This window comes from Cibotium barometz, chromosome 18 (genome assembly GCF_041138505.1).
Source record: "Cibotium barometz isolate CiBa-2024 chromosome 18, ASM4113850v1, whole genome shotgun sequence".
Classification (NCBI taxonomy): Eukaryota; Viridiplantae; Streptophyta; class Polypodiopsida; order Cyatheales; family Cibotiaceae; genus Cibotium; species Cibotium barometz.
This window is the reverse complement of record NC_141063.1, coordinates 9,286,860-9,308,664: the sequence shown is the minus strand read 5'-3', so window position 1 is coordinate 9,308,664 and position 21,805 is coordinate 9,286,860. Positions and strand designations below refer to the sequence as shown.

At 38.6% G+C, this 21,805-nt stretch overlaps 2 long non-coding RNA genes across 3 annotated transcripts in view; both read right to left on the bottom strand.

Moving 5' to 3' along the window:
• The window catches only part of LOC147628894 (uncharacterized), a 62,215-nt gene extending 57,393 nt beyond the window's left edge, over nucleotides 1-4,822 (bottom strand). Inside the window, exons 1-3 of one of the 2 annotated variants that reach the window (XR_015267990.1) lie at nucleotides 4,530-4,810; nucleotides 4,386-4,423; nucleotides 3,020-4,235 (exon numbers count right to left, since the gene is read on the bottom strand). This is a non-coding gene — a long non-coding RNA (uncharacterized LOC147628894). Of the gene's footprint in view, nucleotides 1-3,019; nucleotides 4,236-4,385; nucleotides 4,424-4,529 lie in introns of those variants that run through there. The other variant, XR_015267991.1, reaches the window with a different exon arrangement.
• A 15,394-nt stretch (nucleotides 4,823-20,216) lies between these two features.
• The window catches only part of LOC147628892 (uncharacterized), a 62,844-nt gene continuing 61,255 nt past the window's right edge, over nucleotides 20,217-21,805 (bottom strand). Inside the window, exon 3 of the long non-coding RNA XR_015267975.1 lies at nucleotides 20,217-20,312. This is a non-coding gene — a long non-coding RNA (uncharacterized LOC147628892). The remainder of the gene's footprint in view (nucleotides 20,313-21,805) is intronic.

Below are 21,805 nucleotides of genomic sequence, written 5' to 3'. Positions count from 1 at the left end.
ACCCAAGAGGGGGACCTTGTTTCCAATACCACCTTGACCCACAAAGGGCAACAAGGGAAGGGGAATAGCAACCTAGGTAATCAAGGCAAACCTCAAGGCAAGAACAATGACCCAACACCCTTGCCTCGACACCCACTCCCTACTAGCAAAATATTCTGAAAAAGAATAGATACTGCACTCAAACCAGATGTCTGGACATGTTGATGATGAGTGTGGCATCAAAGCTAGGGAAAAGAGAGGTAACAATCCTAACACCAACATCTCGAATCGCCAAAACAACCAAGGTGGTAGCAATGCCCCAAATTGGCAGTTCAAAGGGGATAATACTCTAGCACCTACTCTATAGGGTCCCCCACCAAGGAACCAACAACAAGGAATTGGTACAAACTGGCCTAGATCTTTCGAGTAGTGGCGAACCATTAGTCAAATCGCTCAAGATCCACCCCCCTGTTAGTATGGTTCGCCACCCTGGAAGGGATGTCTGATTGGTCATCTCTTACACCTCATCCTAGACCCTTGGCCAATGTCACTCAGGCCACATCCGAGTTAGACTTTGGCCACTCTTTCGAAAGGAAGGAGAAACATCGAGCTAGACAAGGCAATCAGCGTATGGATGCTTTTGCCCTCATTCAGATCTATCAATTACCTGATGATCAATTTGTGCCAATCCTCGAATCCCACCCAACTCTTCCCTGTGGCCATCTGGTCACTTGGATAGTCAACAGTGGAGCTACACACCATATGGCACACAATTCTGACATTTTCATCTCTCACCATCCTGCTAAGTGTGAAGTTCGATGTGGCAAGAATACATTGATGCCCATCAAATCTATTGGCACTGTATTTTTTGACACTACAATAGGCCCCAATCAAGAAACTTTGGACAATGTTTATCTTATTCCTAACTTGGGCCTCAACTTACTTTCTGTATCCCACAATTGACCCAACTCGATTGTGGAGTGTACTTCAACAATCGAGTTGTCTCTTTTGGTTCAAAATGGTCCCTTGTTAGTTGCTCCTATTTTAGGGTATTAAAGTAATGGGGGGTTCTAGCAGCTGCCTAGCCCCTACTCTACTGGATCTTTATATGACCCTTCTTTGAAGCAATTTTGGAAGAGTTTCCGTAAAGTTTTTGATGTATTGCTTCTAAATTCGTAGATAAACCCAATTGCTTAGACTGGTTATACTTGTTGGCCTTGTAGATTTACTTTGTCTAGGCCTTCCAAATCTCTTCTCTAATATGCTACTTCATATGGTCTAGATCCTAGACAACCTTTTCCACACCATGATGGCATCTAGAAGTAATCATTATAACCATGGTCTTGAACATGCTCTTAGTCCTGGTATCTTTGTGAAGTGAAGTTGCAAAACAAGTTTTTTGAAATCACACAGTGCCAATTCCAAAGAGACATTATGCACATCTCTTGACCAACTGAAGGTGAGGATGTCATCAAGAAACATCTTGATAAATTGTCATGAATATAAAATTTTGAAATCACACGTAGTGACAATTTCAAAGAGCCCTTATGCACGTCTCTCGATCAATTGAAGATGATGATGTCATCAAGAAACATCTTGATTGGTAGCATGAAACATGCTTTCATGGTGTCCAATGGTAGACCACCCTTGATGATTAAACAACCAAGGATGAAATTGAATGACATCCACATGATACAAAGGCTACATTTTAAAGGTGTGATGCTTAAAATACGTCCTAAAGACAAAGGGGCATCTTCTAGCTACTCAAAAACCCAAAGACGGTGCTTTTTTCCTTGCATGGAAATGGGGTCACTCATGTCCACCATGGTACGCAACTTTAATTTATAAGCCAAGTGGTCCTAAATGGTGTCTTTCAAGGAACCACCATCCAAAAGGATGGACATTGATTGCCCATGAATGGTACGTATCATGGCACATCACTATATCATGCACGACTAGATAACAAAAACCATGCCATGTCAAGTCAATTGAAGTGCAGCTATTATATTCATGGAGCAAGAGAGGTGGGAGCCACTACTACTATTTTGAAGAATTCAGCCAACAAATTACTTGATTTGGTTTTGATAGTAAGAGAGGTGGGAGCCAATACAACTATTGCAAAGAATTTTAGCCAGTAAATAACTTGATTTGGTTTTGATAGTGACGAGGAGAAGTCTATTGTTGTATTGACATGCATAAGGGCTGCGAGTTAGCTTTGCTAGTTGAAAAAGGTGATATGTCGGGGTCTCCCTACCCATCTCAGTAGGAGATATACCTATGCGGGGGTGCTTTTGTCATATGTGGGGGTCTCCCTATCCATCTCAGAAGGAGATATACCTATGCGGGGGTGCTTTTGTCATATATAGTGGGTCCCACACTTGGATACACACTTGATTTTTGACAGGCATTTTGAATGTAAAAAAACTTGCAAAAATATATCTCAGTCTCATCATAAATTACATGAAAATGTTGAAATACTTGCAAGTCTCATCCCTTTCCTGTCAAATTTGGCAGGCATGATACACTTTTGCATGGTGCTAGACATGTTAGGGTCCATGATTTCACTTTATCAAACATATGGAAATAAGAATCCTCTACGACATATGCATTGGGAGAGTTGGTATATTCATGTGTCTTGAGTGAGAAAGTCTTAAGTCCGAATATCCTCAAGCAAACAAATGAAAGAGCACACTTGAGTGAAGAAAAGCTCTCTTTTGCTCACTTTTGTGTGCCAACAATGCTCCATTAGAAATGGTCTTTTGGATGTTGGCTTGGATGTGATAGGAATGATGCATAAATGTATGTATATGTGTAGATTTGTGATTTGTGTGAACAAGTTATAGATTGATGGTCTGGATTTGATGTTATAGAGGATGCAAAATGGCATCAACCGACTATTGTTCTGGCCTAGAATCCCTCTTGCATACTAGGGAAACCTAATTTATAGTTGAATTGATGCAGGTCTTGGATGTGAAGCATAATCAAGTGAAGTTTGGTCCCAAGACTAAAAGATGGTACTTGAAAGAGAAGTAGATGGCTTTCATAGAGAACCCTGTGGGGACAAGGCCCATTATTAAGATCTAGTCAAGGGAGATGTGCTAGATAAACAAACCCCGAGAGGGTGTACCACTGAAGCATTAATGGAGACTTCTATTCTGTTGAATTATCATGCGTCTTGGGAACAATCCTCTTTTGTTTAGATGGAATTTGTTATGTGAATTGCTAAACAATAGTAAATAGAGATGTGGGGGTAGGGATAGGATGTTGACACTTGGCTTTATTTTGATGTAAAAAACTTTTTTTTTTTTGCTGATATATATATATAATTATTGGTCCCAAAAAAAAAGAAATGGTTTTTTTTGGGTGGCAAGTAGGGCATGTGGGGGTGCAAATGACAAAGTACCATTAGAAATAGTATTTCGGGTGGCAAAGCAGGGCCTTTGCGGGTGCACATGACAAAGTACTCCACATAGAAATATCTAGAGCCATCCATTCCCCGCCCATCTCATGGGCTTTACACACTTTTACTGTATTCCCAATGGGCTTTACACACTTTTACTGTATTCCCAATGGGCTGGGATATGGAGATGACTAGTAATTCTTGGCAAAACCACCAGGCCCTAAAGACCCTTACATTTCACGAGGCAAAGTAACCCGTTTGATAGTGTCAGACTGTCACTGATCAGGTTTGTGAATATTGCGAAAAATTAGAAGTTTTAAGTAGAATAACTCAGGGTTTAGGAAAACAATTTTAGGGAAAAGGAACTAAATCCTTTCACCACTAAATGAGAAGGAAATTGCTATTTTTGAGATGGTATTTTCTATGTGAACTTAGAAAATATAACTAAAACTTGTAAAATTTGAAAGGGTTTTATTTCTGTCTCATAAGAATTTGAGAAGGATTTTCCCGAAGTTGAACAAGTTCTAGGCTAAAGCGAACTCGTCTTTTCCCGAACCCTGGAATAACTCTCAACGTGGGTAGGCACGAATATTTGTGCTTTTTTAAAAATTAAGGAAACGAAAAATATCTTTATATACAGGGTAAGGGGCCAGGGCCAAATAAATAATTGTTATTGCTTGAATCGGAGCTTGTAAAAAACTGTGTTGGGATGGGGAGATCTTAGCAGGCAAAGAGGAGATTCGATCTTAGCTAGGGCGTGTCAGGGTGGGGATGTCGAGCTCTGGGTTTGAGATGCACACTGCGGAGAGCATATGTAATCTTCGTGGTCTACGAGCAGCTCACGTCGATGCGATAACTGCGGCTCAAACACGATGCAAAGGCTGTGTTAATAAAACATGTCTGAGTGTGTGCGCGCGCGTATTTGCGTGCGTGTGTGGGTGTGTTCGCGTGCGTGCGTGTTTTTGTGTGTGTGTGTGTGTGAGAGAGAGAGAGAGAGAGGAAAGACCTCGTTAACACCGTTGCTCGGAGCAGCCGTCTTCTCTCCTGCGACAATGAGACAACATACATACCTTAAAATGTTTAGGGGAAGACCATAATCATTAAACAAACTGGATTAACTTAAATTGGGTATGATTAAGAAGAGGGTTACCGGTACTGCAGGGGAGAGTGCGAGCTCCCAGAGAGAGCACAAGAAGGGAGAGGAGGCAGGCGGCGGACGCCAGCATGCAGATGGGCTTCTTCATGGTGCTGCAGGTCTCTAAAGACGCGAGGTGGGTGACAGTGATCAAGGCAAGGCAAGGCAGAGCCAGAGATGACAATAGGCTGCAGAACTGATCCCTTAAGAGATTGCAAAACAAGCAGGACGGCGCCCACAGCGCAAGAGACTGAGCGACGCGGTTTCACATGCCCTTGGGTTTTAGAATCTTGGTGAACTCTCTTCTTCATATGCCATGTGAAAGCAACCCTCTCTGATTTGAACATTTTATCATGGATCACCCAACAACGTTGAAAAGTAGAGCACCTGAGCTTTTTTTAAAGAGGAATTCCGTGTGTAGACAAGTATTTGCTGTATCTCACAACTCTAAAATTATGAAAACTCATATAAAATATTTTCCCATGACTAGGAATTTTGTTTGTTGGTGTTTGGAAAGTGTTTCTAGGGTAATATATAACGTCCCAAGGTTCAAACTTCTTCAAAACAAAGCTATTTTTAAATTACGAATGATCTTAACATAGACAGTCTTTTTAATTTTTTAATTTTTAATTTGGCTAGTCTTGCTGATAACAAAAATATATTTCGTATATATTTTTTGAACAAAAATATGCTTGAGTTTAGGCTTGTACATTTATTCCTTCCATGTCTTGGGTTATATTTTATGAAGTAGCTTTTAAACATTTTCTATAAGATGAGGGGGCATGCATCAAAATTATTGCACTAGCATAGGAGGTAAAATGCCTAAATACAAATTATAAGGTGTCCAATTGAATTATCTATGGGCTCGTAAACTTCGAGCTACCAAGGAGGACATAATTTGTGCATGTTTTAAAGTATCAAGTACCAGTGGAGAAATCCATGGTGCTACCACACAAGCACATATTTTTAGTTATAAAACACTTGATTTAAAGATAAATAAAAATATTATTACATTGTAATTTTTTTTGTGAACCATAAAATTAGTTTTCGTGAAGTGTATGTATGCATAGGTGTTTGACATGAATATTCAACACTCCGACCATAAGTAAACACATAAGCAATATGCTTTAGTGGATTTGATTTAAAAAATAGATATCTTAGTGATATCATATGTTTATTATATATGCTTTAGTTTTCATGAAGTGTATGTATGCATATGTGTTCAACCTCAATATTCAACGCTTGAACTATAAGTCAAATGCATAAGCAGTATGCTTTAGTGGAGTTGATTAAAATAATAGATCTCGTAGTGATATCATATGTTTATAATGATCTTTCGGCTTCAACCACGTGTTGAGGAGAAAAAGTTAGAGGCTCTATTGTAGTACCCTAGTACTAATAGTGATTGTTGCGAATGTCATCAAATTTCAACTTGAAAACATAATACTTTTTAAACTTTGTAGTGAAAAACAATTTATGTTGGTAGTGAGGGAAATTTCTAAAATTTCATATGTCAAACATGTTTTGCAAAGGTGGCACCTTTAGCCAGCCTTTCGAGTGGCCAAGCCACTTGATCACTCTCGAGTTGTGAGTCTTCGTCTCGAAATTGTTGCCACTTTCCATGACAACTTGGAGATCATGTACAATCTAGACTAATATCCACCTCAAAATGTATGAAATGCTGATGAGACACGAGTGTGCATGCTAGAAAGATTGAGGAATGCTCGCTCGAAAGGGTCAAGGCAAGTGTATGGAATATTGAGGCTTGATTCTAGGGGGTGGTGTACAATCCTTTATTATGTAAATGCAGCCAATGTTACACTTCTTGGATATAACATCTTCAAAGGCAAAAGAACATTCGCACAATTACCTTAGCCAATGTGAGGAAGGTGCTGAAGCTAATATTACACTTCTTGGACATTACATCTTCAAAGGAACAGATCATTGCACATTGCATAATTTTTTAGCCAATGTGAGGAAGGTACATTCATGTCAATGCAAAACAAAGCATGGATGATGGGCTAACTATTCTCTGCTTGCATTACAAGGACACGCTTCTCACATTCATGTCAATGCAAAACAAAGCATGGATGATGGGCTAACTATTCTCTGCTTGCATTTCAAGGACACGCTTCTTAATGCAGTGACACCAACCTACATGCACTTACTCATAATTGATGGACATGCAAGCCACATGGTGTTGGATGCTGTGGCCAAGTAAAAAGAGTGGGGTACTAATATTGTCACATTGCTAGCACACAATTTCCACACGTTCAATCCCTAGATCAGTGTTAGAGAAACATTAATGATTTTACTATGTTTTTTTTTTCATATATTGTAAGATAACAACGTTGTTTGGTTGCCTTCTGCAAGTCAGTCCTCGACCTAAAAGGAGTCACCAACCTAGATAGAGGCTAGTTGATTTTGGCCATGGAGATGATCTATAATTACACAAGGAAATTTTGACCATTCACTATATTGAAATTTTTTAAAGAACTAGGGAAAATTGCCTAATTTCCTAGATTCAAATGTCAAAGTTTTCCCTTCTACCTAGATAAATAACTACATACTAAACCTCTTCCTATATAAAAAACTACATTCTACAAAGGAAATTACATAGAGAATTGTGTCTCTTATTACTAGAGAATTGTGTCTCTTATTACTAGAGAAACTTATTTGTGCCCCTTTCCACATTACACTTATTAATATCCTTTTATAGTTGACCATGGCCTTTGGCCCATACCATTATTTGCATGACATTAGTACCTATGCTACAAACCATTTTTTTGTCCTCAAAACCATAAAAAATCAGCTCATGACATGGAATGTAACTCCAATAATACCATCACTACAACATATCTCTAACATCGAGGATATCACACTTGGCAATTTTTTTCAAAGCATCGGAGTCTGTACTAGCCTCGGTGATGTACGGTCAGTAACAGAGTCGGTACTGGAGTTGGTATTAGAATCGGTATTCAAACTGCATTTCTGAGTCTAATATCGACTTTAATACCGAGGCTGTTACCAACTCTAACACTGACTCTAATACCAACTTTAATACAGAGTCTGTTATACTAACTCTAACATCGACTCTGTTACCGAGCTTAATACTGACTCTGTTAACTGAAAAGTTTTTGGGTAGTGGCCCCAGGGGGGACCATCCTCCCTCACTGCCCAGACTGTCCTAGAATGGCTGTAGCCATCTAAGGACATGTAAATATTTGGAACATATTAAAAATGCAATTATTGGAGATGAACACAAACATTGTATTGATCATCAATATTTACATTGAGTTTGGGATACAAAAAGAAAGGGTTTAAGCCCTTAGGCATACAAAATAGTGATAAAACAGATGACCTGGCTGACACTAAACACATGATTGGACTGACACTAATCTTCCTCGTCACTAGCATCCTCCTCTTGCTAATCTCCCATATCTTGCCCTTGCTCCCCTGCATCTTCTTCCTGGTTGTTTTCATTAGAAGTGATTTCAGCAGCTTTCCAAAGGCCCGGGAATATCCTCCTACAAAACAAAATCAAGCTAAGACTTGAGAGGAATAACAAGAGACTACATTGATGACATCATAAAAAGAAAGAGACTACGTACCTCCTCATCACAATTGAGGAGCTTGGTGACGAGGCACTTTATGCCTTTCCTTCTACCACCTACTTAAAACTTCTAACCTTTGTATATACTAGTACTCAACTTGCTCATTGTTGCGGTATGTAAAAGACATTAAGAAGCAAAACGTAGGAATAGAAGCCGAAATATAAAGGGTCAAATCAGGAATGGAAGCAGGAATATCGATAGGATTTTGTCCTTTTATTTTTTTTAAATCCACCTTTTTTTAAAAATCCACGATTTCGTTTTTCTCTCCTCTCCTTGTGCCTTGGTTGTCCATGGTTAATATGTAATTGATATTAACTGAAAGCTGAGTACACAACTTTATGGATTCAAAAAGAAAAAACTTCTAACCTTTGGCAGTATTCGCACACCCATGTTAACTTCATTGGTGAGACTATCAAATGTGGTACTTTGCCTCTTGAAATGTAAGGGTCTTTAGAGCCTCGTGGTTTTGCCAAGAATTTCAGTTATCGCCATATCCTTGCCCATTCGGAATACTAGGAAAAGTGTGTAAAGCCCATAAGAGGGACGGGGAGTGGTATAGATGGATGGCTCTAGGTATTTCTATGCAAAGTGCTTTGTCATATGCACCCCCAAAGGCCGTACTTTGCCACCCGCAAAACCATTTCTAATGGTGTTTTCTCATATGCACCCCCACATGCCCTACTTTTGGCACCCCAAAAAACCATTTCTAATGGAGCATTATTGGCACACAAAAGTGAGCAAAAGAGAGCATTTCTTCACTCAAGTATGCTCTTTCATGTATCTGCCAAATGATATTCAAACTTAAGACCTCCTTGCTCAAGACACATGAATATACCAACTCACCTAACACATATGTCATAGAGGATTCTTGTTTTCATATGTTTGATAAAGTGAAATCATGGAGCCCAACATATCTGACACCGTGCAAAAGTGTATCCAAGCAGGGTTGCTTTTTGATGAGCACCCTGGCTGTCAAATTTGAGGGGAAAGGTATGAGACTTGTAAGTATTTCACCATTTTCATGTAATTTATGTCGACTGAGAAATATTTTTAACTTTAAAAATGCATGTCAAAAATAAAGTCTATTTGGCACTCACTACATATAACAAAACCATCCCCACATAGGTATATCTCCTACTGAGATGAATAGGGAGACCCCCCACATATCACCTTTTTCAACTAACAAAGCTAACTCGCAGCCCTTAGGCATGTCGATACAACAATAGACTTCTCCATGTTACTATCAAAACCAAATCAAGTTACTCACTGGTTAAATTCTTCACGATAGTTGTAGTGGTTCCCACCACTCTTACTATCAAAACCAAATCAAGTTATTCATTAGCTAAATTCTTCACAATACTTGTAGTGGCTTCCACCTCTCTTGCTCCATGAATATTATAGTTGCACTTCAATTGACTTGACGTGGCGGCATGGTTTTTGCTAGAGACTAGGGTTGGCCACTCAAAGCATAGAGTGACAACATGGGTGTACGTCACCATCCTAGGGTAATAGCCAAGAAAGCCATGAAAGCTTGGGCGTGTGCACCAAGAAGACATGAATGTCTACAGAGTGAATATGATAAAAAAGGGTACAATGTCCAACCATGAGCCCTATGCCTCATATAGGGTACTCTAAAAGCACACATGTAAATGTCCCTAACCCCAAGTGTCTAGGTCCCATTACCCCATGTGCATGTGCACACAAACCTACTTCATTACAGTTTTTGTTATCTTGGCTTGCATAATACAGTGATGCGCCATGCTACCTACCATTCATGGGCAATCAATGTGCCATGCTATCTACCATTCATTACTAGATGACATTTTTGTGTTGTGTGTGCCAATGCAATCTTACACTTTGTGTATAAATACTTTTGTGTCTTTTTAACAAAATGTTTAATTGTATGGATTGGGGAATAGCACCACTTTCATTCTCCAATAGGGATTTAGTATTCACGTGATCACAAGATTTTTTGTGGTAATAACACATGTGAACAAGTTATTCACATGTTCTCATGTTATCGTTCACAAAATAACAGGTCACTTGCCATTTGGGAACCCCTTAAAAGCTTGGCTACACATGGGAATAAGCTATTCACATGTTCTCATGTTACCATCTTCACATAATAGCAGGTCAGTGGCCACCTAAGAAGATTTTTTTTGCCCGACAAAGATAATTTTTTTAGGCCCTTGTGAAAGCTTTGTGAATATAACATGTGATCACAAGATTTTTTGTGTTATTAACATATGTTATTAACGTGTTCACATGTTCTCGTTTACGTCAGTGAAATCCCTGTTCTCCACAATGATAGAGGATCCTAAACCCTTCCATTCTAGTGGGAAAAAGTGGAGAGTGACAATCTCTCTCAAAACCAAGTTAAGGATGGGAGAAAAACACACTAGTCTATACATTTAAAATTTGTATGTTTTATATAATGTTATCCAACCCTTAACAATAAGGTCATGCAATGAGGATAACGACACAATGATCATTTATTCAACTATTTGAATTTGAAAATTGTAGAACAACACTTCTTAGATCTAATATTTTGATGGTGTTTATGAACACCACAAAGACTCTTGAGAGGAATATGACTACTCATGCTACCAAAATTTGTATTTCATAGTGTGTGTACCTAAACCAATTTCTAATAAGGGTTGTACATAGGTTCAAGAATAGTTATAAGAAACCAATTTGTATTTTGTAAGTCCTTTACCAAAATTGAAGAAGAATGGCACCACTGCCATTCTCCCTCAATTCAAAAAACAGTTTTAAAAAACCATTTTGTTTTTTTAAAGTTCCTTGATAAATGCCAATGGTGTCATTTTGGGACTATAAATCTCAATGTGACAAGTAGAATATCTTCTTCGGTATCTAATTTCCCATGGGGGGAGTACGGTAATGTGTGTGCATGTAGCTTTCTTACTTAATATTAGGGGGACTTTTTGGGTTTTACATCACAAATGAACTCGTTTGCATGCTGTAATGTCAAAACATGTAGTTATTTATGCTATAAAACCTATGTTTTGACAAAAATGGATCATAAAATCCTTAAACACTACCGTTTTGGGAATTGAGATTTTCTCAAATTACCTAATACTAACTTTATACATAATTCTCGTGAGAGTACATCTTTGTGCCTTTTGAAATTCTTTTGTGTTTCACGTAAGCAAAATTTCTAACTTATTATTTAGGAATAAATATATAACTATACTTGTTTTCTTATAGATAGATATCTAACTAGTATGCCTCACCCTTTAATTTGCACTCATGAAAGAATGTCTTTGTGCCTCATAGATTTCTCTTATGTTTCACTTAAGTAAGATTTTATATACTTATTCTTTGGATAATTATCACACTACACTTCATCCTTTAATTTTCTTTTCATGAAAGTAAGCCTTTGTGCCTTACGAATTTCTCTTGTGTTTCACTTAAGCCAAAATTTCGTCAATTTTTGGGATAGTTATTTAAGTACACTCCATCCTTTAGTTTGCAAAAAACTATGAAAGTATGTCTTTGTTCCTTATGGATTTCTCTTTTGTTTCCCTTAAGAAAAAACTTACATACTTATTTTGTTTGGATAATTATTTTAGTACACTTAATCCTTTAATTTGTACTCGTGAAAGTACATCTTTGTTCCTTATGAATTTCTCATGTGTTTCTCTTAAGCAAAATTTTATATACTTATTTTTTTAAATAATTATCTAATTATATACGATCCTTTAATTTGCACTCATGATTTAGTACATCTTTGTGACTTATGGATTTCTCTTGTGTTTCACTTAAAATTTCACTATTTACTCATTTTTTGGATTATTAAAAAATACTTTAAATCTCTCTCTCTCTCTCTCTCTCTCTCTCTCTCTCTCAGAGTCATGTCTTTAGATATCTACATAATAGTACAATATTCTCTAGCACATATAGAAATCATTAGAATAATAATACTTAGTAAAATAAAAAACATGATTTTCACTGTATTTGTCTTAATAAAATCTCATCTCTCTTAGAAGATTAATTTTTTATAACCATTATTGTATAGTGGTTTTTTATGCATTGATTTGTTACATAACAATAATTTACTATATATAGTAATAGATTCATATATAATGATTTCTTGATTATTAATTACTATATAGCAATAGTTTACTATGTAGCAATAATTTACTATATAGATTGCTATATAGAAAAGTTCTCCTAGATCAATTGCTTTGATGACTTTTGCTATATAGCAACTTTTTACTATATAGTTTACTATATATTAATTTTTATGCCACCAAGCTCATTGGATAGGTAAATTAATACACCGGGCTTGTTTAAACAACTATATTTTAAAACTATCCAATAACTCAAACCCCACCAGGTGGTCTCTTCATGCAAAACAATGTTAGAGTTTTAGACATGATTTTTATTACCGCATAGCATGGGATGGTTTCAATTAGGCTTATCCGAAATTGGATACCTAGGGGAGGCGAGGGGAACCACAGACATTCAATATTCTGATAAATGAGTAGCAAGTAATGCATTAATGAAAATGAAATCAAAACATTGAAGATACTAATTATAAATAGAATTTTACATTCATGTGTAATATTCTCACGGCTAGCCATCACTATAGTTTAGGGTGAATATTTTAATTATAACCATGGATAATATTAGTCTAGTAGTAATGTAGTTGGACTAGCCTGTGGTTTTCAACACATCCTACCACCATAATATCTAGGACCAGCCACTTATGTGAGCCCTTTAAGCTCCAATATTTTTAGAACTACCTATCACTATATCGCGTTGCTTTTTCATCATCTTAAATATCATACTGAAAATATAGTGGCAGTCTAGTAAACTAGCCATGTGGCCCATGTACCATGCATTACAAACCATCCTGGTGGATGAGTTTAAACACTAGCCCAGTGGTGGGAGAGGGCGAGTGCAGCACGCCACGTGACCCCACATATAGCGCACTAAAAACTATCTCATTAGGCAAGTGCCATCATTGTGTAGTGCAATCCACTGTAAGATACCTCCCATACCTTTCAATCCTTCGTGGTAGGGAGGAATCTCATTGGTAAGTAACACCTCAAGATTTCTTATGAAGGTCACCTAATCGGGAGATAATTCCTGACTATCCGATATACAAATACATTCATGGTCTTGGGAGTCTTACTTAATATTTATCTATATTTTTCGTCTTTGGAAAGTAGCCAACTAATTGGGTCCACCCTACCACCCACTTTCCAGCTTTAGGATATGGTCAACTATGAGGTTTTTAATTACTAACCACATTTATTGGTACAGATGCATCACATAACATAATTCTTTGATTTAGTTTCTTTCATGGGTTCCTTTATCCCTTAATGCCAACAAATCATTTTAAAATCAAGACATATATAATCATAAAATTGGATTACAACACAATCTGGAAAAAAAACATCCCTCGGTGCACCGAGCTACATACAATCTAGGCATTGCATCTGTTGTGGCGATAAGTTATCGCATATTAGTAAGGTGAAATGTCCCCTCAGTCACCTATACTAAACATGAAACCTATCAAGCTCAGGTCTACAGGAACCCTCGCCCTGCTTTGTGGTGGGTTAATAATCATAAGTAGTTGCCCCAACTCTGTAATACTTAAGAGTTGGTTGCCCTGGGTGGGGCAATACCTAGTTGCCCCAAACCGATCACTTTGGGATGGTTATTCTTAAGAGAACATGTCCCTTGATTTAATTTTACAGCAACTTTAAAGTATGTTACCAGTCTTGTCAAAATCTTGCATCCATATTTCACGTAGCAATCATGCAACAAACATATTCAGATGAGAGAAATATCCTTTCTCTATTTTCTTAAAAAAAAGTTTTCCTAATTAAATGCATCAAACAATTCTCTATTTTCTTAAAGAAAAGTTTTCCTAATTAAATGCATCAGACAATTCTCTTTTCTTAATCAAAACCTCTAGGGTTGGTCCCACTTACACGGCGAGGTGGAGGTCCCATATTACGGGGAGGTGGGCTGGTCCTCCACTTCCTTGGCAAACATTTTCATCTACCGTTATTTGAGGTTCACTGGTATCCTTGTCATGGTTAACTAGCCTTGGATTCCCACGTCTTTCGCATTCTGCACGTCCTCCACGAGCCATTGTTCTCTATCGTGGTTTAGCCGCCTTTGCTTGTTGTTGGGAAGTAATTCACACAGCTTGGGAATCGAGTGAAAATCCTCTCTTAATTTAGAATATATTGAGAACCCCTTGGAGGTAACACTTCCAATCCCTCGGTTTAACCACTAGGCTTTAGGCATAAAATCAAGTTTTAGTTATTTTCTTTATCATACTAGAGAAAAATGCAAAAATGGAGAAAGACCTTGAATGACCGAGAGGGAGAGATATGGTAGCAAGAAAACAAGGGAGGTGGAGGTGGTTGGAGAAGAAAACAAGGGAGGTAGAGGTGGTTGGAGAAGAGACCGAGAGAGGGAGAGTGGAACTAGAGATTTAGAGAGAGAGAAAAAGATACTAAGACCAAGAGTTTCTGAGGGGGAAGGAAGTGTGTGAGTGGTAGTGGTGAGGGAGTTTTCTAGCAAGAGAGTAAGAGCGGTGGCGAGGACCGAGAGAGAGAGGGGGGTGAGTGTACTTCGTGAGGATGGTGAGGACCGAGAGAGAGAGGGGGTGAGTGTACTTGGTGAGGATGGTGAGGGGCTACGTAGTATGAACGAGCAAAGAGAGTGAGGGGGCCGCTTGACGAGTGAGTAGAAGGAGTGAAGGATTTGCTTAGCCAAAGGTGGCAAGGGGATTGGGGTACATCATAGAGAAGGGTGTGGACTCCCTACTCAAGTGAGTTGGAGAGGGAGGTTACGTGGGGGTGGCTAGAGAGGGGGTGAACTGAAAGGAGTGGGGGGCTGCAAGAAAGCCACATGATAAAAAAAACTCTACTTTGACTATGCCTATGGCGAACAGAGGTGCAAGAATGAGGGAACTCTGGCTATGGTGGTGGAAGAAACCAAGAACAGGAAAAAATGTGGAGGTGAGTGGCTGCTTATTACGAAGAGAGGGTTCTGTCACACTGAGATGAGATGAGAGGAGAGGGGGTGCATGGCGAATGAACGACGAAGGGTGGCTGGAAGAAAGAGTGGGGAGATGGGGTTGATTGTTGAAGAACACAACAATGAAGTGCCCACTTTGAATGAAGGGAGAGGGGGAATTCATAGGGTATGAGGGCTGAGCACATAGGATAAAACATCAACATCACTGTGGAAAAGATGATAATGGCAACAAGGTTGGCTGATGGTGAGGAGCTAGTGCGAAGAGAGCAACGAGCAATTTATGTAGGACACACCTACCGGTGATGTGCTGAGTTATAGGAAAGTTCTACCAATGATAGGTAATGCAACCATAGCTTTGGCTCATGATTGCAATAAGACATGAGTATGTCTTCAATGACTTGATTTACCCTTTCAGTACGACCATCTGACTCACGGTGATACGCTGTGCTGAAGTTTAACTGAGTTAATTCCCTCAAAAAGAGCAGTCCAAAACCAAGAAGTAAACTTTGTATCCCTATCACTGACAATCCTTTTCAGTGATCCAGAGGAGATGGCTCTTGCTATAGATGATGTATGTGGGAAAGACTTGACCTGGGACCATTTCACTTTGGTTGATGATAACCCAAAGGCATTAATAGCCCACAGGGAGATGCCTCGGTGGCATGTAGCAGTCGTAATGTGGTTCATGATGACCTGGTGGTTCATCTCGAATATGTGGTGCCCAAACACAATGAAAGAATATATTGTGGCCCTCCATAGTGAGAGTCCCAAAACGAAGGAGTGATGGAAGAAGACGAGGGGGTGGGGGCTGCGCTGAAAAGAAAAAACAAAACGGAGGGGGGTGGTCGGCACTGGCCACCAATAAATTTTATTTTATTTTAAAAAAAACCCTTGTAATTTTGAGTAGAATTTTACAGCCACATTGTGGTCTCTTCTCGTCATGTGAAAAGTGAGCCATCCACAAAATGTAAGGATCAACATGATTAGCAAGTAATTAGAATGTGATTAAGACGAGATCAGTGCATAATTAATCTAATAGCTTAATGTAGGCATGGATACTCAAAAACTAGCAAGTTCTCATTAGGCCAATGCCTCAATTTATAGATTTTACATCCACAAGATGCCAAGCGCCATTGATTTCTCCTTGATTTGTGCCACCTCCCCTACATCTGCTGGGGACACCTTTTCCTAGAATCTTTCCACACCCCTATATTCACTCATGCTACCCTTGATTCTCTCATTCAGTATATTCTTCTCACCTTTTCATTGCTCACTTGCATATTTCAACAGTTCTCTCCATGGAGATAGACATTGTTATGTCAAGGCCATAGACCTACAAGAGAAACAAAGGTTAGATAATCAAAATTTTAGAGTCACCTTGAGGCAACACCATAAACAAAAAAGAACTACATAGTGTAAAACTCTAGCACTATTTTGTATGAAGGGACCACAGGGTGGGGTTTGAGTTCATTGGATAGTTTAAAAATCTAGTTGTTTAAACAAGCCCGGTGTATTAATTTAACAATCAAATGATCTTGGTGGCATTTAAAACTAGTTAGACCGGTACACCACCCTGGTGATATGATATACATATTATCATCCATTTTACAAATCTAAAATTTCCTTGCATACTTTCTTTGTATCTAAACCCTTGCATCAACTTTGCGTATCTAAGTCCTTGCATCAATACCTACTAGGCATCTAAATCCTTGCACATCAGTTTTATACATCTAAATTGCTTGGCCACCCTTTGATCCTTTTGCATCATCATCCATACCATGCTTCCTTGATGGTCCCCCTTCTCTATCAGCTTCAATGGGTGTAGGATTAGTTACATATTCTATGTGATGACTCTTTTCTTTGAAACTTCTTCTATCCTTGAGAGATCTTCCTAATGTACTTCTTTCTCTTGTACTACTTATTTAGCTTTATAGGCATCTTCTTTCTCTCTTGACCCTATATAGGCATCCTCTACTACTTCTTTGGCATTATGGGCATATTTTTCTTGACCCTATGTTGGTTGTTCATGTTATTGTGGAGAGGGAACCTGGGCTGTTTGAGTGTAGTAGTCTACATGTGCTCTAAATGACTTCCACTATGTGATGGATATACTATCAGTATGAAATAGTAAAGAATCTTGTTGTTATACCTACTAATGTGTTTTTTGCATGGTTTTAATTACCACGTAGCCTGGGATGGTTTCAATTAGGCTTATCCAAAATTGATATGAGGGGTTTTAATTACCACATAGCCTCCCCCTTTAAGGATAGTGATTAAGACTAAAACCCAATTGATATGAGGGGTTTTAATTACCACATAGCCTCCCCCTTTAAGGATAGTGATTAAGACTAAAACCCAATGATTAGCAAGGCTAATCTTGAAGGATAAAATTGATCATGTCACGAAGCAACCATTTAAGGAGTTTTTACCCAAGGTTATTAACCCTGATGAGAATCAAAGATTTGAGTGAAAGGAACCAGTTTAAACACACCGAAAACAACAGATTTGTGCACAAAATTAGTTGGGATTCGGGATGTGTAGTCCTTGTGATAGTGTCTAACTATCCCGAAAGGTCAAGAGATCCCTAGAATTTGGAAGGTCAATAGGTTTCCCACGAGATGGAAAGCCAAAGGGCTCCAAGGGAAAAAAAATCGAAAAAAAAATTCAGAGAAGTTAAAAATTTTCAAATCTCTTCTCTTTTTTTTCAAGCTAAAAAACAAACTCTTTTTTTATATTTTTAAAGCTTTAATTAAAAAGCTTACAAAAAACAATTTAGAGGGGGGGCTTCTTTTCGCCCGACAGCCTCATTAGGAAAAGAGGGAACTCATTTTGGGGCCCTGTAAGAAATCATGATTTTTTGATTTTTCTTCACCCAAAATCAGCAAAAATATTAAAGCAAGTACATGCAACTATAAAGATTCGCTGAAAAACGCGATTTGGTGTCAGTCTGGCAACAAGTGATTCAGACATCGCCGACGCGTCCGGAGCAGTCCAAAACCCCCAAAACGACATCGGAAGCGCTGAAGACGGGCATCCGGAGGAGGCCCGAAAAAGGCCGAAAAGGGCCGGCCAGGAAAATTCACTGGGAAAAGCGATTTGGTGTTAGTCTACTGCTAGACTGACACCAAATCGCTTTTCCCAGTGAATTTTCCTTCTTTGTTAACAGAGAGGAGGTTGATTAAGATTTTAATTAAATAATCTTAATTAGAATTATAACTTAATTATGATTAATATTTAATCAAACTATGCCTTCTAAGAGGTGTTCACACAGGCGGGAGAGAGAAATAGAAGGAAATTCCAGATTTTGAGGGAAGCAAAGAATTTTACGCGTACAGGAGAGAACCCAATGCATCAATTTGTTGTCCCATACTGCATTTCAGTAGAAATTTAGCAGAAAATTGATAGCATCTCTGTGGAAAACCCGTCCCAAAATGCATTTAAAAAATATATTTTTTACCTTAAAAATGCTCTAAAATTTTCTAAATGATTAGAAAAAATTTCCAAAAAGTGTAGAAATTCAGGAAATTCATTCTACCAAGAGTATCCATAGTAAAATCTGCAGTATTTTGGTAAAAAATCCATAAATGCTTATTTTAAACCAAAAACATTTGGAAAAAATAGCATTGAACTCACGAAATTCCCTCACAATATCGATTCATCCACATTGAATAGAAGAAACACGTGTTCCAACTGCCATATCGATGATCCACGTGTGTAATCACCAAAACAAACCAATAAAATAACATTTCATTTAGCAAATATTAAAATTTACTTTAAAAAATACTAAAAATTATAATAAAAAAGAAAAAATAACAACAATTAACTAGAGATTGCTCTGATACCACTGTCAAAACCCTAAGATCTCTCTAGATAATCATCATGCATAAACATGCATAAGTCAAGCATAATCTCATCCACCCAACCACCCCCGAGCCCAAGGGATGCAAACATGAATTACAATGAAGTACCTCATACCTTAACCTTGATGTCCCATACCACCACCAAGAGGTATGACACCAATCCAGCAACACTCAGCTCTAGTATGAAATGACAAGAATGTAGATACAATCCTCTATACAAGAGAACATCCCTTGAGTGTGCGCCATGTCCCTATTATATAGGAGGGCCCTCAAGTGACTCTTGACTCTCTATTTTCCATGTGTGACCCTTGGATGCCGGACCCTAACCTCAACCCTTAAGGTTAGTCCTAACCCATGCTCCACTAGAGCTTGTTCCCAGGCTCCCATGCTCACAAGCCTAATGTGGGATAGCCTCCTAGTATATGCACATATAATGTGCACATAACACCATGGCTCTATGTATGCATAGAGCCTAAGATGCATGCATGTCCATGGCTCTATACATGCATAGAGCCTAAGAATTGAGGCATGGATGCCCATGGCTCTATGCATGGATAAAGGCATATGCATGCATTATTGCTCTATGCATGCACAGAGCCATATGCATGCATAGAGCCTATGAATGGAGGCATGAATGCCCATGGCTCTATGCATGGATCCTTCAGTAGCTCAATGTACTTGGCCTTCAAGGTATCCAGCTTAGCATAGGTGGTTTGTAGCTCCTCCCCCTGCGTGCATGCATAGAGCCTAACCACGTGTTTAAGCCACAAGCATGTCTTCTAAAATGATGTGTGGTTTTGTCTAGATCATATGGCTGTCCCTCTCACTGACGAGGAGTATCGGGCATTTACAGCTTGCATGACTCCCAAGCAACAGCATAGAGCAGCTTCTGAGCTCGGAGTCTCTCTTTCCACATCCACTTTGCGAGCTTCGGCCTCTAGGTCAGAAGCGTCGGTCTCTTCCTCACGACAGAGAGATTGAGAGGAGAGGTCACGGGGATGTTGTGGTGACACGGATGCCATCAATCCCCCCCGCACGGTGACCTTCTCAGTCTCGTGGATCCAGGGACAAATAAATAATTGTTATTGATTGAATCAGACCTTGTAAAAAACTGTGTTGGGATGGAGAGGTCTTAGCAAGCAAAGAGGAGATTGGATCTGTTGTGATGAAGCTGATTTGAAGCTAGGGTGTGTCAGGGTGTGTCAGGTTGGGGTTGTCGAGCTCTCGATTTGAGATGCACACTGCGGAGAGCATATGTAATCTTCGTGGTCTACGAGCAGCTCACGTTGATGCGATAACTGCGGCTCAAACACGATGCAAAGGCTGTGTTAATAAACATGTCTGAGCGCGCGCGCGCGTGTGGGTGTGTTTGTGTGTGTGTGTGAGAGAGAGAGAGAGAGAGAGAGAGAGAGAGAGGAAAGACCTCATAACACCGTTGCTCGGAGCAGCCGTCTTCTCTCCTACGACAATGAGACAAGAATACTTAACTTAGAATGTTTAGGGGAAGATCATACTGTCTTCGAATGAAGTGAAATCATAAAACAAACTGGATTAACTTAAATTGGGTAGGATTAAGAAGAGGGTTACCGGTACTGTCTTCATGGTGCTGCGGGTCTCTAAAGACGCGCGGTGGGTGACAGTGATCAAGGCAAGGCAGAGCCAGAGATGACAATAAGCTGCAGAACTGATACCTTAAGAGATTGCAAAACAAGCAGGACGGCGCCCACAGCCCAAGAGACTGAGCGACGCGCCTTGGGTTTTAGAATCTTGGTGAACTCTCTTCTTCATATGCCATTGATCATGGGTCTCACCTATTATCACCCAACAACGCTGAAAAAAAGTAGAGCACATTGAGCTTTTTTTAAAGAGGAATTCCAAGTATTTGATGTATCTCACAACTCTAAAATTATGAAAACTCATTTAAAATATTTTCCCAAGACTAGGAATTTTGTTCGTTGGTGTTTGGAAAGTGTTTCTAGGGTAATATATAATGTCTCAAGGTTCAAACTTCTTCGAAACAAAGCTATTTTTAAATTATGAAGGATCTTAACATAGATAGTGTCTTTTTAATTTTTTATTTGGCTAGTCTTGTGGATAACGAAAATATATTTCGTATATATTTTTTAAACAAAAATATGCTTGAGTTTAGGCTTCTATATTTATTCCTTTCATGTCTTGGGTTATATTTTGTGAAGTACCTTCTAAACATTTTCTACAAGATGAGGTGGCATGCATCAAAATGACTGCACTAGCATAGGCGGTTAAATGCCTAAATACAAATAAGGTGTCCAATTGGATTATCTATGGGCTAGTAAACTTCGAGCTACACAAGGAGGACATAATTTGTGCATGTTGTCAAGTATCAAGTACCAATTGAGAAATCCATGGTGCTACCACACAAGCACATATTTGTAGTTATAAACCACTTGATTTAAAGATAAATAAAAGTATTATTACGTTGTAAACTTTTTTGTGAACCATAAAATTAGTTTTCGTGAAGTGGATGTATGCATATGTGTTTTGAATATTCAACATTCCAACTATAAGTCAAACGCATAAGCAATATGCTTTAGTGGAGTTGATTAAAAAAATATATCTCTTAATGATATCATATGTTTATTTTATGCTTTAGTTTTCGTGAAGTGTATGTATGCATATGTGTTCGACCTGAACATTCAACGCTCCAACTACAAGTCAAATGTATAATTATCCATACTAATCCTTTCATTTGTAAATCTACAGTATCCTTCTAAAAACAACATTGTTACAACAAACTTACATGAATAACAAG